Source organism: Oryx dammah, unplaced genomic scaffold, assembly GCF_014754425.2.
Source record: "Oryx dammah isolate SB20612 unplaced genomic scaffold, SCBI_Odam_1.1 HiC_scaffold_23, whole genome shotgun sequence".
Lineage (NCBI taxonomy): Eukaryota > Metazoa > Chordata > Mammalia > Artiodactyla > Bovidae > Oryx > Oryx dammah.
The window spans coordinates 99,039,687-99,051,782 of NW_024070207.1; the positions used below are offsets into that span (position 1 = coordinate 99,039,687).

Below are 12,096 nucleotides of genomic sequence, written 5' to 3' on the forward strand. Positions count from 1 at the left end.
GGACATTTTGACAATTTTGGATTATCTTTTTATTTCTATTTCTTAAGAAAATATTTTAGTAAGCAAACAGGTCTTAAGGGTAAAGCTTGATGAATTTTTACACCCATGAAACCAGCATCTGATATCAAGGTAAAGGGCATATCCAAAACTACAGGAAGCTCCCTTGTGCCTTCTCATAGCCAATACTCCCAAAAGTTTTGGCTGTTTTTGAATTTGATATAAAAGGAATTATATAGTTTGTCCTCTTTTGTGTTTGACTTTCTTTTGCTCAATACTATATAGGTGAGTGTCATCTATGTATTTGCATATATCAGTAGTTTATTCTTTTTACTGCTGAGTTATATCCTATTGTATGAATATATCACATATATTTATCCATTCACCTGTGGCTGCAATTTGTGTTGTTTTCAGGTTCTGGCTGGGAAGATCATTTCTGTTCATGCATTTTGGTAACCACGTACACATTTATGTTTGTGAGCAGGGCCAAGATTGGAATTACTGGATCCTAGGGTATTTGTATTTTAGCCTTGCCAATTGCTGTTAAAACAGTTTTCCAAAGCAGTTTTACCAATTTGCTTCCAGCCAGCAATGTGAACGAATTCCAGCTACTCTTCATCCCTGCCAACACTTGGCATGTCAGTTCTTTTAATTTTAACTATTCTGATGATATCTCATTGACATTTGCAGTTGCAACGCTGATGAGAAACTTTTCATATGCTAATTATCTGTACTGGATGCAAATCTGTTAATATAAAAATATATAAAGCGGATGTTTTTATTTTTCTTCTAAATCTAGATAAAAACAGCTGTCGACTCATACAGTGTCCTAAAACCACTCATTATTGTCCCAAATTAACAAACGTGAAGAAAAGAAATCAGAATCACATTTTAAAAAGTCACAGGTCAGTGGTAAGAAAGTACTATAACTGTCAAGTTTCATCTCAAGTAGCTTTTCTCTGACTTCTTGTTTTTTATTCTGTGCTAATCATAGAAAGTACGGGGTATAATGTTTGTCACAGAGAGGTACACACTAAGTAAATCAGCTCTATCTCAAAAGGTGGTAACTGTTAGAGCAGGTAACTGTTAGGATTTGGAGTTTAGGATAAGATTTCATCAGTTGCCAATGCTGAGTGGCATTTTATTTGACACATGTAGGTATTTTATACTTTTATATTTCTGATGATTGGATCATAATTGCATATGAACTATTCATAAATGTATAATATAGAGAACTATTTAGAGACACATGGTACTATATTTGAATATTCATCTAAAAAGCTCTTGATAGCACATTAAACTTCACAATTTGTTGGAGGCACATAAATGGCAAAGACTGTCTACATTTCTGAAAGCAAGAGACAGACTAAGTGAGATTCAGGTCCTAAATGAAGGGAGAACTCCATTCTCTGGCATGAACATTGCATCAGGTGGTGACGCTGAAATCCTTATGGCAATTAATGTCACTGGAAGTTTGACTGGAAATACAGCCACTTTCACTCCACCAGAAGGTCTGAATATTTCTGGTCCACCAACCACTTACCATTTCCTCACAAGTACTAACTTTGCACCACCATTACTGGTTACATATATATAATGGTTACATATATAATAAGTGCAGTCAGTTAATGTGCCTGCTATAGACTGAATGGGAAAGGAGTACATCAAGGCTGTATATTGTCACCCTGCTTATTTAACTTATATGCAGAGTACATCATGCAAAATGCCAGGCTGGATGAAGCACAAGCTGGAATCAAGATTGCCGGGAGAAATATCAATAACCTCAGATACACAGATGACACCATCCTTATGGCAGAAAGCAAAGAAGAACTAAAGAGCCTCATGATGAAAGTGAAAGAGGAGAGTGAGAAAGCTGGCTTAAAACTCAACATTCAGAAAACGAAGATCATGGCATCTGGTCCCATCACTTCATGGCAAATAGATGGAGAAACAATGGAAACAGTGACAGACTTTTATTTTCTTGGGCTCCAAAATCACTGCAGATGGTGACTGCAGCCATGAAATTAAAAGACACTTGCTCTTTGGAAGAAAAGCTATGACCAACATAGACAGCATATTAAAAAACAGAGACATTACTTTGCCCACAAATGTCCATCTAGTCAAAGCTGTGGTTTTTCTAGTAGTCATGTATGGATGTGAGAGCTGGACCATAAACAAGGCTGAGTGCCAAAGAACTGATGCTTTTGAACTGTGGTGTTGGAGAAGACTCTTAAGAGTCCCTGAACTGCAAGGAGATCAAACCAGTCAATTCTAAAGGAAATCAGTCCTCAATATTCATCAGAAGTACTGATGCTGAAGATGAAGGTCCAATATTTTGGCCACATGATGCAAAGAACTGACTCATTGGAAAAGACCCTGATGTTGCAGAAGATTGAGGGCAGGAGGAGAAGGGGACAACAGAGGATAAGATGGTTGGATGGCATCACTGACTCAATGGACATGAGTTTGAGTAGGCTCTGGGAGTTGGTGATGGACAGGAAAGCCTAGTGTGCTGCAGTCCATGGGGTCACAAAGAGTCAGATACCACTGAGAGACTGAACTGAATGACTGACTGATAGACTAAATGTTTGCATCCTCTCCAAATTAATATTTTGAAATCCTAACCCCCATTATGGTGGTATTTGGAAGTAAGGCCTTTGAGAGGTGATTAGGTCATGAGAGTAGAACCTCATGAATGGGATTAGTGACCTTTATAAAAGAGATTCTAGAGGGATCCCTCATCCTTCTACCATTTGAGATAGCAAGATGGATGTTTATGGGCAAGAAGTAGGCTCTCACAAGACACTGAATCTGCCAGAGCCTTGATCTTGAACTTGCCAGTCTCCAGAACTGTGAGAATAAGTGTTACAGTCACCCAGGCTATGACATTCTATTACAGCAAAATGGACTAAGATAGTGTCTTTGCCTTAAATCAGATGAGTTTGGCTTTAATTAAAGTGACTGAATGATGACGATCAGCAAGTTATTAATAAATTCTAGAGTCAGACTTAAGTATGAGTCCTGGGTGAATCATGTAAGAATCATGTGAGTGTTTTTATTTTTTCTTCCTTGTAATATGGAAGCTGTTAAACCATTGTCTCCATCTGTTCTTAAAGTTGTAAAGATAGTCTACATAAATAAAACCACAAATGGAAAAATACTAGAGTAATAATATAAGAACTTATACTTATTAAACCTTTTTGCCATCTAAGAATCTGTCTCCCAGATGAAAGTGCCTAAAGATTAAAGTGATATGTCAAGTTCTTTAGATTGGCCACTGTTGGATGGTTGCTGGTGTTTGATAAGGATTCCTTAAACATAGTCTCTGGTCCACTTTTGTGTATTTTCAAATGTATCCAAGATATAAAGGTAAAAATAAAGATGTTCATTAAAGTAAAATAGAATAGAAATAGAGGAAAATGCAGCAATTCAGCTGTTCTCAAGAGTGGTCCCTGAGAGCAGCAGCATCAGCAGCTGTGTGGAATCTGGTATGAGATGTAAATTTTCATGTTATACTCTAAAAACTCAATCAGAAACTCTGAGGGTGGGACCCAACAGTCTGTTTTTAAACATGCCATTCTAGGTGATTCTAATGTACCCTAAAATGTGAGAACCACTGATGTAATGTAAATAATATTGGTCCCCAAATTAAGAGATATGAATCTTAATTCAGAATTAATTGGGTCTGTGATCTTGGACAAGCCATTTACGTCCTCTGAGTATATTTCCTCATCTCCAAATGAAGTTTGGATTGTGTGATCTTTTGAGCCCTCATCTCCAAGTACAGTTAGAAAAGATAATGTTGCTTCATAAATTAAAAAAAAAATCAGATTTCCCATTATAAATGGCATTGGTGTTTGAATTTTACTATTAAGTCTAGATGACTTGGGTTGATTTTCTTGTGTTTTTTATGATTCTGTTGTATCTGATACAGAGCAAGAACTTACACTTTCTGTAAAAGACATTTGAGAAACTTACATATAAGTTCTAACTATTTATTGATAAAATATTAATGAATCTCAAAAGTGTTTTTATAGGTGCTTTAAACAGCAAAGCTTGTCAGATATTTCTACAAGCCTGCCACATTTCTCTATTTCATGAAAAGACGTTAAAAATGCAGTGTCATAAAACACTGGGCACTCTGAGTTATCCTAAGAGTGGGCAGAGAGGACATGAATTGAGGGGCAAGAAGTTAAGAATAAATTCTACGAAGGACTTCTCTGGTGGTCCAGTGGCTAAGACTCCACATTCCCAATACAGGAGCCTGTGTTCAATCCCTGGTCAGGGAACTAGATCTCACATACTGCAACTACAGATCCCATGTGTTGCAATGAAGATCAAAGACCCTGTATGCCGCAATTCAGATCCAGCCCAGCCAATTTTTTTTTAATTCTAAAATAAATAAATAAATTCTATGAAGTTCAATCATTTATTGCCAGGACCTTTCTGGAGGGGAGTGTTTGAAAAAAATATGAGTTCAGTAATAAGGAACATGAAACATACTGGACTTGGAAGGGTGTTGGCAAAGACCAAATTCAGAAGCAAAAAGAGAAGCCAGTAGGTCTTTTATTTTTTTTTTTTTTAAGATATGATGTAGCTACAAGGAGGCAGGCCAGAGCTTCCTCTTCTGTCATCCCATGTAACCCCTCAGAGGTCGATAGCACTTCTTGAAGCCACCAGGATGACTGTCCGAACTGAAGCCTTACTCCCTTCAATCCTTATTAAAGAGAAATTTAATGGGAAACAATGAAAGTGTCACAGCTGGGCCCTCAGGTTCAGAGAATGCAATATCCATGGCTGAGAAAAAGGATTGGTCCTCAGTAACAACCCAGAGTAAGCCAGTTCCTTCCCACAGCAGTCTCTTCTGTGCAGGTTTAAACTGCAGGGGGTTGAAGAACAACATGGCAGTGAGTTTCCTGGGTTTTCTTATCACTTCTCAAACAAAAGCCTCCAATCCAAAAAAGCACAGATTAAAATGAAACAAATTTAAAAAAACAAAAACATTTCCCCTAGTTCGAGGCCCAGAAAATGGGTACCTTAACAACAGAAACCTTTTTTTGCCATAGCCACCCTATTCCAGCCCAAAATAAATGAAACAATGGAAAAACTGTACCCCTTCCCCACAGTTCCACTGGAGTCAAGCACAAGCTGATCTTTCATTCTGCAACTCCCCCCTGTACCACAGAGAGGCGGCAGCCCTCTGATTCCCCTGCCCAGTGGAGCTGGCAGGGCTAAGGGGGGAGCTAGTCATCTATACGCTGCTCGGCAGAGGCAGGCTGTGCACATATCCCCCTGGTTGTTTTTGTCGTTTAGTTGCTCAGTTGTTGCAACTTTTTGTGACCCCATGGACTGTAGCCCGCCAGGCTCCTCTGTTCATGGGATTTCTCAGGCAAGAATACTGGGAAAATTTTTTAAAATTAAATAAAACATTAAAAGATGGGTTGCCATTTCCTCCCCCAGGGGATCTTCCTCACCCAGGGATCAAACCCATGCCTCCTGCATTGGCAAGCGGATTCCTTACTGCTAAGCCACCTGGTAAGTCCACCAATGATTCCCCTGCAGGGACAGTATTGGCAAAGCCGAGTAGGGATCTGATCTTCCATCCCCACCGGTCAGAGCAGGTGTTATTATCATTCTCCCTCCCACTCAGGATGGTGTCAGTAGGATCCAGCAGTGAACAGACTGTCCACATCTTCCTGAAAGAAATGAGACTACATGAGGTAGTATGAGGCAGAGCTGGTCCCCACTAAGTTTCACAGTCCTTTCCCTGTGTCTGTGGAGCACTATGGGGAGCAGCATCTCACCTCCTGCTCACTAGCAGTGAGGTAGATGAGGTGATGAGAGGTGGGGCTGGCAGACACTCTATTTCCCTTTCCTCATGTAGTGTCAGTGGGGCCCAGCAGGGAGCTGCTGAGCTTCCACATTCACTCAGAATCAACAAGGCAGTAAAAATCAGTGTCACACATCTGCTGGGAAGATGTCAGCATGGGGAAGGGCTGGCTGAACTTAACTTCAGCTGTCTGCAGTGAGGTGTAAATGCTCTGCTCCACTTTTTTAAGGGTGATACCAGTGGAGTTTAGTGGGAAACTGAACATAACACCCACCTGGATCTCATGCTATACCTCAAGAGGTGTAAGATCTGAGCTATATCTCATACCTTATATATTTAAAAAAAAGTCCAAAATGTTCAAGGATTTAAATGTAATACTTAAAATTATAAAATCTTTATGAGAAAATAAATAATAGACATTCTTTGGGATCAGGTCTACGCAAGCTATTATTAAACATGATATCCAAAGCATAATCCATAAAAGGAAAAAAATGATAAACTGGACCTCACTAAAATTATAAACCTTTGCTCTGCCAAAAGACTCTGAAGAAGGTGAAATGCAAGCTTAAGATTGGGAGAAAATAATTCTAAAGAAGTATATGACAAAGTGGCAGTATCTAGAACATATGAAGAACTATTAAAATCAACAGAAACAACAAAAGAAAAATTCAGTGAGAAACTGGGATAAACACAGACAGACATTTAACCAAAGATAATATTCAAATGACAAAGAAGCATAAGAAAGATGTTTGACATCATTAGCCATTAGGCAAATTAAAACCACTTTGAGATATCACTACATATCTATTAGAATTACTAAAATTAGAACAAAATAGTGAAAGAGTTACAGCAATGCACGTTGGCAGCCACCACAGGCTCGGGAGTAAAAGTCTCTCACAATTTTCAATGGTTAGAACTCAAAAAACATCAGCAAGTATTAGGAGACGGCAGTTAGCTGGGGTCTAAAACATGACCAACACATGAAACTTACAAGATGGACAGGAGTGATGACTGGGCCCCCAAGAACAATCTATGAAAACTGAATATACAGCCTTGAACTAGGATGTGGACCTAAATGCCTAGAAGCATGCCCCTTTGTAAGATTTGTAACAAAAAGTAATATAGATGGAGTTAATAGTTCCAATGGAGTTGTGGACCCAAGAGCAAAATGGCAAAATTCATCCAGCATCAAAGTTGTCTTACAAGAGCTTTGGTGCCTAATGTCTAAAGAAAATATGAAACTTCCTCAGCTGCCTGAAGGACAGTGTTATACAGTAGTTAATCCAAAAGAAAAAAAAAACTACAGGCCCTCCCATATCCCCCATGAGATTTAAGAAATTTTCATTTTTTTCTTCAAGTAGTAAATTTTCTAGATACATCTTGGAGACCTCAAAGTACTGGAAAGGAAGAGCCCATTCAAAGGCAGTTTATTTTCAGATACTGTAAAGGACACTAATTTTGTGTCCATGTGAAATGTATAAGTTGTGCTATAACAAATAAATCTGTCAAGTATAACCACTATCCACACAGCTGAACTTCTGGGTCCAAGAAATTTAAATTGACTCCCGTCATAACCAACAGGGCATATCTAACTTAATTGTTAGATCTAACTAGTCACATCTAACTCAGCCTTGCTGCTGATTACATGGCCTGGGATCTCTGCCTTCTCCCCCATCCCCTCCTGGTTTCTTTAAGTCTTAAATGATGACCCCCTCAAGCAATTATCCTTCTCCTCACTCTCCACTACCACCCATGACCAAAGCATAGATCGTAACTCACTCTGCTCCCCTCTGAATTTAGCCTTTGGTGAGGAATCAGGGCTTTTCCCATATCACTTCTCTCCTTACCTTGACCAAGAGGTGCTGTTTTTCCCTTCCTCCTCCTCAAGTCCCTTTTTGCACCATCACCATCCAACAGTTTCCATGACACCTCCTTGCTTTGGCCAGAAGCCATCGGGTAAGGTTGGAAAGAGTCTCTGACCTTCCTCATTTAGCTTTGAAAGTGAAAGTGAAGTCGCTCAGTCGTGTCAGACTCTTTGTGACCCCAGGGACTGTAGCCTACCAGGCTCCTCCCTCCTTGGAATTCTCCAGGCAAGAGTACTGGAGTGGGTTGCCATTTCCTTCTCCAGGGGATCTTCCCGACCCAGGGATTGAACCTGGGTCTCCCTCATTCCAGGCAGACGATTTAACCTCTGAGCCACCAAGGAAGCCCCTCATTTAGCTTTATAACCACTTTATTTACTTCAGCCTGGGATTTGAATAATGGGTTCTCAGCCCTGCCGCCCTCCGCTGTCATCATTGGCTGATGCGGTTTTTAGCTCATGTTTTGATAAGTTGAAAAGAACAATCAACAGAGTTACTCAGACCTGCCAGTTCTCAAAGTCTTTGGTGGATAAACTTGGAGAAAGGCAATAGAAGACTCCTGTCAGCACACACAGAGAAGGCAAAAAGTTCACACAAAAATCTGTAGACAAATGTTCAGAGCAGTTTTATCTCTAATAGTTGAAAATGGACACACAACCCTGATATCCTTCAACTGGTGACAGGTTAAACCAACTGTGGTACTTTAATCCCTTGGAACACTTGTCTCCAATAGAAAGGAATGATCTGTTGATACAGGCAAAAATCTAGATGACTCTCCAAAGAAGTACAAAGTGAAAGCACCAATCTCAAAAGGTTACATACTGCATAATTCTATTTATATAACATTTTCAAAATGGCAAAATTGTAGAGATGGTAACAGATTAGCAGTTGCCAGAGGTTAGCAATGTTGTGGGGTGGGGATGTTGGGAGTGATGGAACTGTTCTATATGTTTACAATGATGGTGAATCTACAAACCTACATGGGTGGCAAAACTGCATAGGACTAAAAACACATACAAGAACAAGTGATACTGGGGAAATCTTGCGAGGGGAATAATACGGGACAATATTTCAAGAGAATAACATTTTATAATATTGGTCCTTACTACTCAAAAGTGAGCCTGGGACCAGCATAATCAATATCAACTGGGAGTTGGTGAGAAATGTAGACTCTTTGGATGGCCCTACCCCAGACCCACTGAATTAGAATGCTAAATCCATGGGTAATTCACACGTTCAAGCTACTTAGTAGGTGCTTAATAAATTTGTTAAAGGTATTAATTTTGAATAAGTTCCACTTTTTTACACTGATTGAGAATTTGCCACCTGCTATCCCGAAGAAAGTGCAAGTGAAGTGAAAGTCGCCTAGTCGTGTCTGACTCTTTGTGACCCCATGAACTATACAGTCCATGGATTCTCCAGGCCAGAATACTGGAGTGGGTAGCCTTTTCCTTCTACAGGGGATCTTCCCAACCTGGGGATTGAACCCAGGTCTCCCACATTGCAGGCAGATTCTTTATCAACTGAGCCACAAGGGAAGCCCAATCCTAAAAAAAATTGCCTCCTATTTTGCCCTCTAACAGAACACAGGGAAGCCTGCTCTAAGTTTCTCAGGATGATCCCTGGCCACAAGGTATATGTGGCTCTTCCCACATATAAATCACATGCATTTTGCCTGGAACTTTTCATTTATTCCAGTGGTACCTATAATTTTATCCCAGGCCTACCCTGACATACTTAAGGTAAGCAATGATGTTTTCATAACTTTATGACCAATACACAGACCTGTCTTCATGAACATGATTATGATTTTTTGATCCATTAATCTCTGGTCATTATCACCAAAGCCAGGAAGGACTGAACACTATTTGAACAGTTTTACCCAATTATTGAGGCCATCAGAAACAAGTTAGCCCCAAATAATATTAAATCCAGGGTCATTTGCAGACACCTTGTGAGTCAATATTTTATAGCTCATATTTCCTTCTTCTTCTTTAATTGATTTATGTAGTCAAGTACCCTATGAGTTGAAAGCTTATACTTAGATGAAAATGACCCACATTTAAGAATCTTGGACTTTGTCCAAAGTATCTCAAGAGAGCTCAGAGGTTGAATTGAAATACCAGAAACAATTTAACTAATTATCAACTCAACTAGTAACAGACATGTCTGGGAAGGAATCCCCCCTAAACTGTATGTAGCCTGTACTAGACCATTAAAGGTTATTTATGCTGAGAGATGTTTGCATCCCAAATATTTCAAAGGTCCTTTTGAGGAAGTCAACTATTTGAGATATTATTTATGTATCATATGTCCCAGTGTCTTAACTTGGAAATGCAGTCTGATGGGGCTTTTATTTGGGGTTTGAGATACAGATAACGAACAATAAAGATAACATCTGAACTGTGTAGCCTGCTGCTGCTGCTGCTGCTAAGTCACTTCAGTTGTGTCCGATTCTGTGTGATCCCATAGATAGCAGCCCACCAGGCTCCCCCGTCCCTGGGATTCTCCAGGCAAGAACACTGGAGTGGGTTGCCATTTCCTTCTCCAATGCATGAAAGTGAAAAGTGAAAGTGAAGTCGCTCAGTTGTGCCTGACTCTTAGTGACCCCATGGACTGCAGCCTACCAGGCTCCTCCATCCATGGGATTTTCCAGGCAAGAGTACTGGAGTCGGGTGCCATTGCCTTCTCCAATGTAGCCTGCTAGGGAGTGCTAAGTACAATCAAACAGTGATAAAAGGAATGCAGAGAATAAAGAACTCATATAACTCAACACCAAAAAAACCTGCTAAATAGGCATTTTTCCAAAGACATACAGATGGCTAAAAGGCACATGAAAAGGTGTTCAATATTCCTCACTATTAGGGAAATGCAAATTAAAACCACAATGAGATATCACCTCACACCTGTTAGAATGACTGTTATCAAAAATGCAAGAAATAACAAGAACTGGCAAGGATGTGGAGAAAAGGGAACTCTCATACACTGTTGATGGGAATGTAAATTGATGCAGCCACTATGGAAGACAGTATGAAGATACCTCAAAAATTATAAATAGAACTACCATATGATCAAGCTATCCTACTCTTGGTATTTATTTAAACAATACAAAAACACTAATTTGAAGTGGTATATGCACAAGTATGTTCACTGCAGTATTATTTACAAAATCCAAGATACAGAAACAGTATAAGTACCCATCAATGGATGAATGGATACAAAAGATGTGGAGTGTGTGTGTGTTCAGAGAACAGAACGATGATTACCAGAGAGGATGCTGGGACATGGTGAGGGTGATATGGGTAAAGGGAGGTCAACTATATGGAAATGAATGGAAACTATAAATTTTTGGTGGTGAGCATGTTGTGGTAGCTCAGCTGGTAAAGAAGCCGCCTGCAATGTGGGAGACCTGGGTTCGATCCCAGGGTTGGGAAGACGCCCTAAAGAAGGGAATAGCTACGCACTCCAGTATTCTGGCCTGGAGAATTCCATGGACTGTGTAGTCCATGGGATTGCAAAGAGTCAAACAAGACTGAGCAACCTTCAAAAAAATATGTTTATATATAGAAGGAATAATATAATGTTGTACACATTAAACTTATATGATGTTATAAATCACTGTTACCTCAGTAAAAAGTAATTTTTAAAAAAGAGTACAGAAAGAACCAGTGGGATGGCCAGATGGGAAAAGTGAACTGCAACTCAAAAAGGGATGACCAATGTAAAGATACTAAAGAAATGCTGGGGCTCCCTACTGGCTCAGGAGTAAAGAACTTGCCTGCCAATGCAGGAGATGAGATGCGGGTTCAATCCCTGGGTCAGGAACATCCCTTGGAGAAGGAAATGGCAACCCATTCCAGTGTCTGGAGAATCCCATGGACAGAGGAGCCTGGTAGGCTACAGGCCATAGGGTTGCACAGAGGCAGACATGACTAAGTGACCAAACAATGTAAAGTTAAACTTTGTACCAAGATACAAAGAAGGTAAGGAAATCCAGCTGTGTGGATGTCTAGGATGAGGAATATTCCAAGCAGAAGAAACCACTCAGCAAAATCCTAAGGCAGGAGTGTGCCTGGTGTGTCCCAAGAACAATGCAGAAGCCAGGGCAGCAGAAGTTGAGTTAGAGAGGATGAGGAGAAGGAGATGAAGTTGGAGCAGCAACAGAGGGCTAGACCCTGTAAGAACTTTAGTTTTTACTCAGAATGGAGTAGGGAGGCACTGGAAGGGTTGAGCAGAATGATGCAATCTGACTTAAAATTTTAAAGGCTATCTCCAGCTGTTTTGTTGAAAATCATCTACTGGGGCCTGAGACTGGAAGCAGAGAGACCAATTAGGAGATTGTTACTATAATCCAGGCAAGAGATAATAACCATGGTTCCTACCAGGATAACAGTAAAGCTGGAGAAA

At 40.0% G+C, this 12,096-nt stretch overlaps 1 pseudogene; it reads left to right on the top strand.

Moving 5' to 3' along the window:
• Window positions 1–4,898: 4,898 nt before the first annotated feature.
• On the top strand, window positions 4,899–7,170 carry LOC120882351 (annotated as a pseudogene).
• Window positions 7,171–12,096: the final 4,926 nt, after the last annotated feature.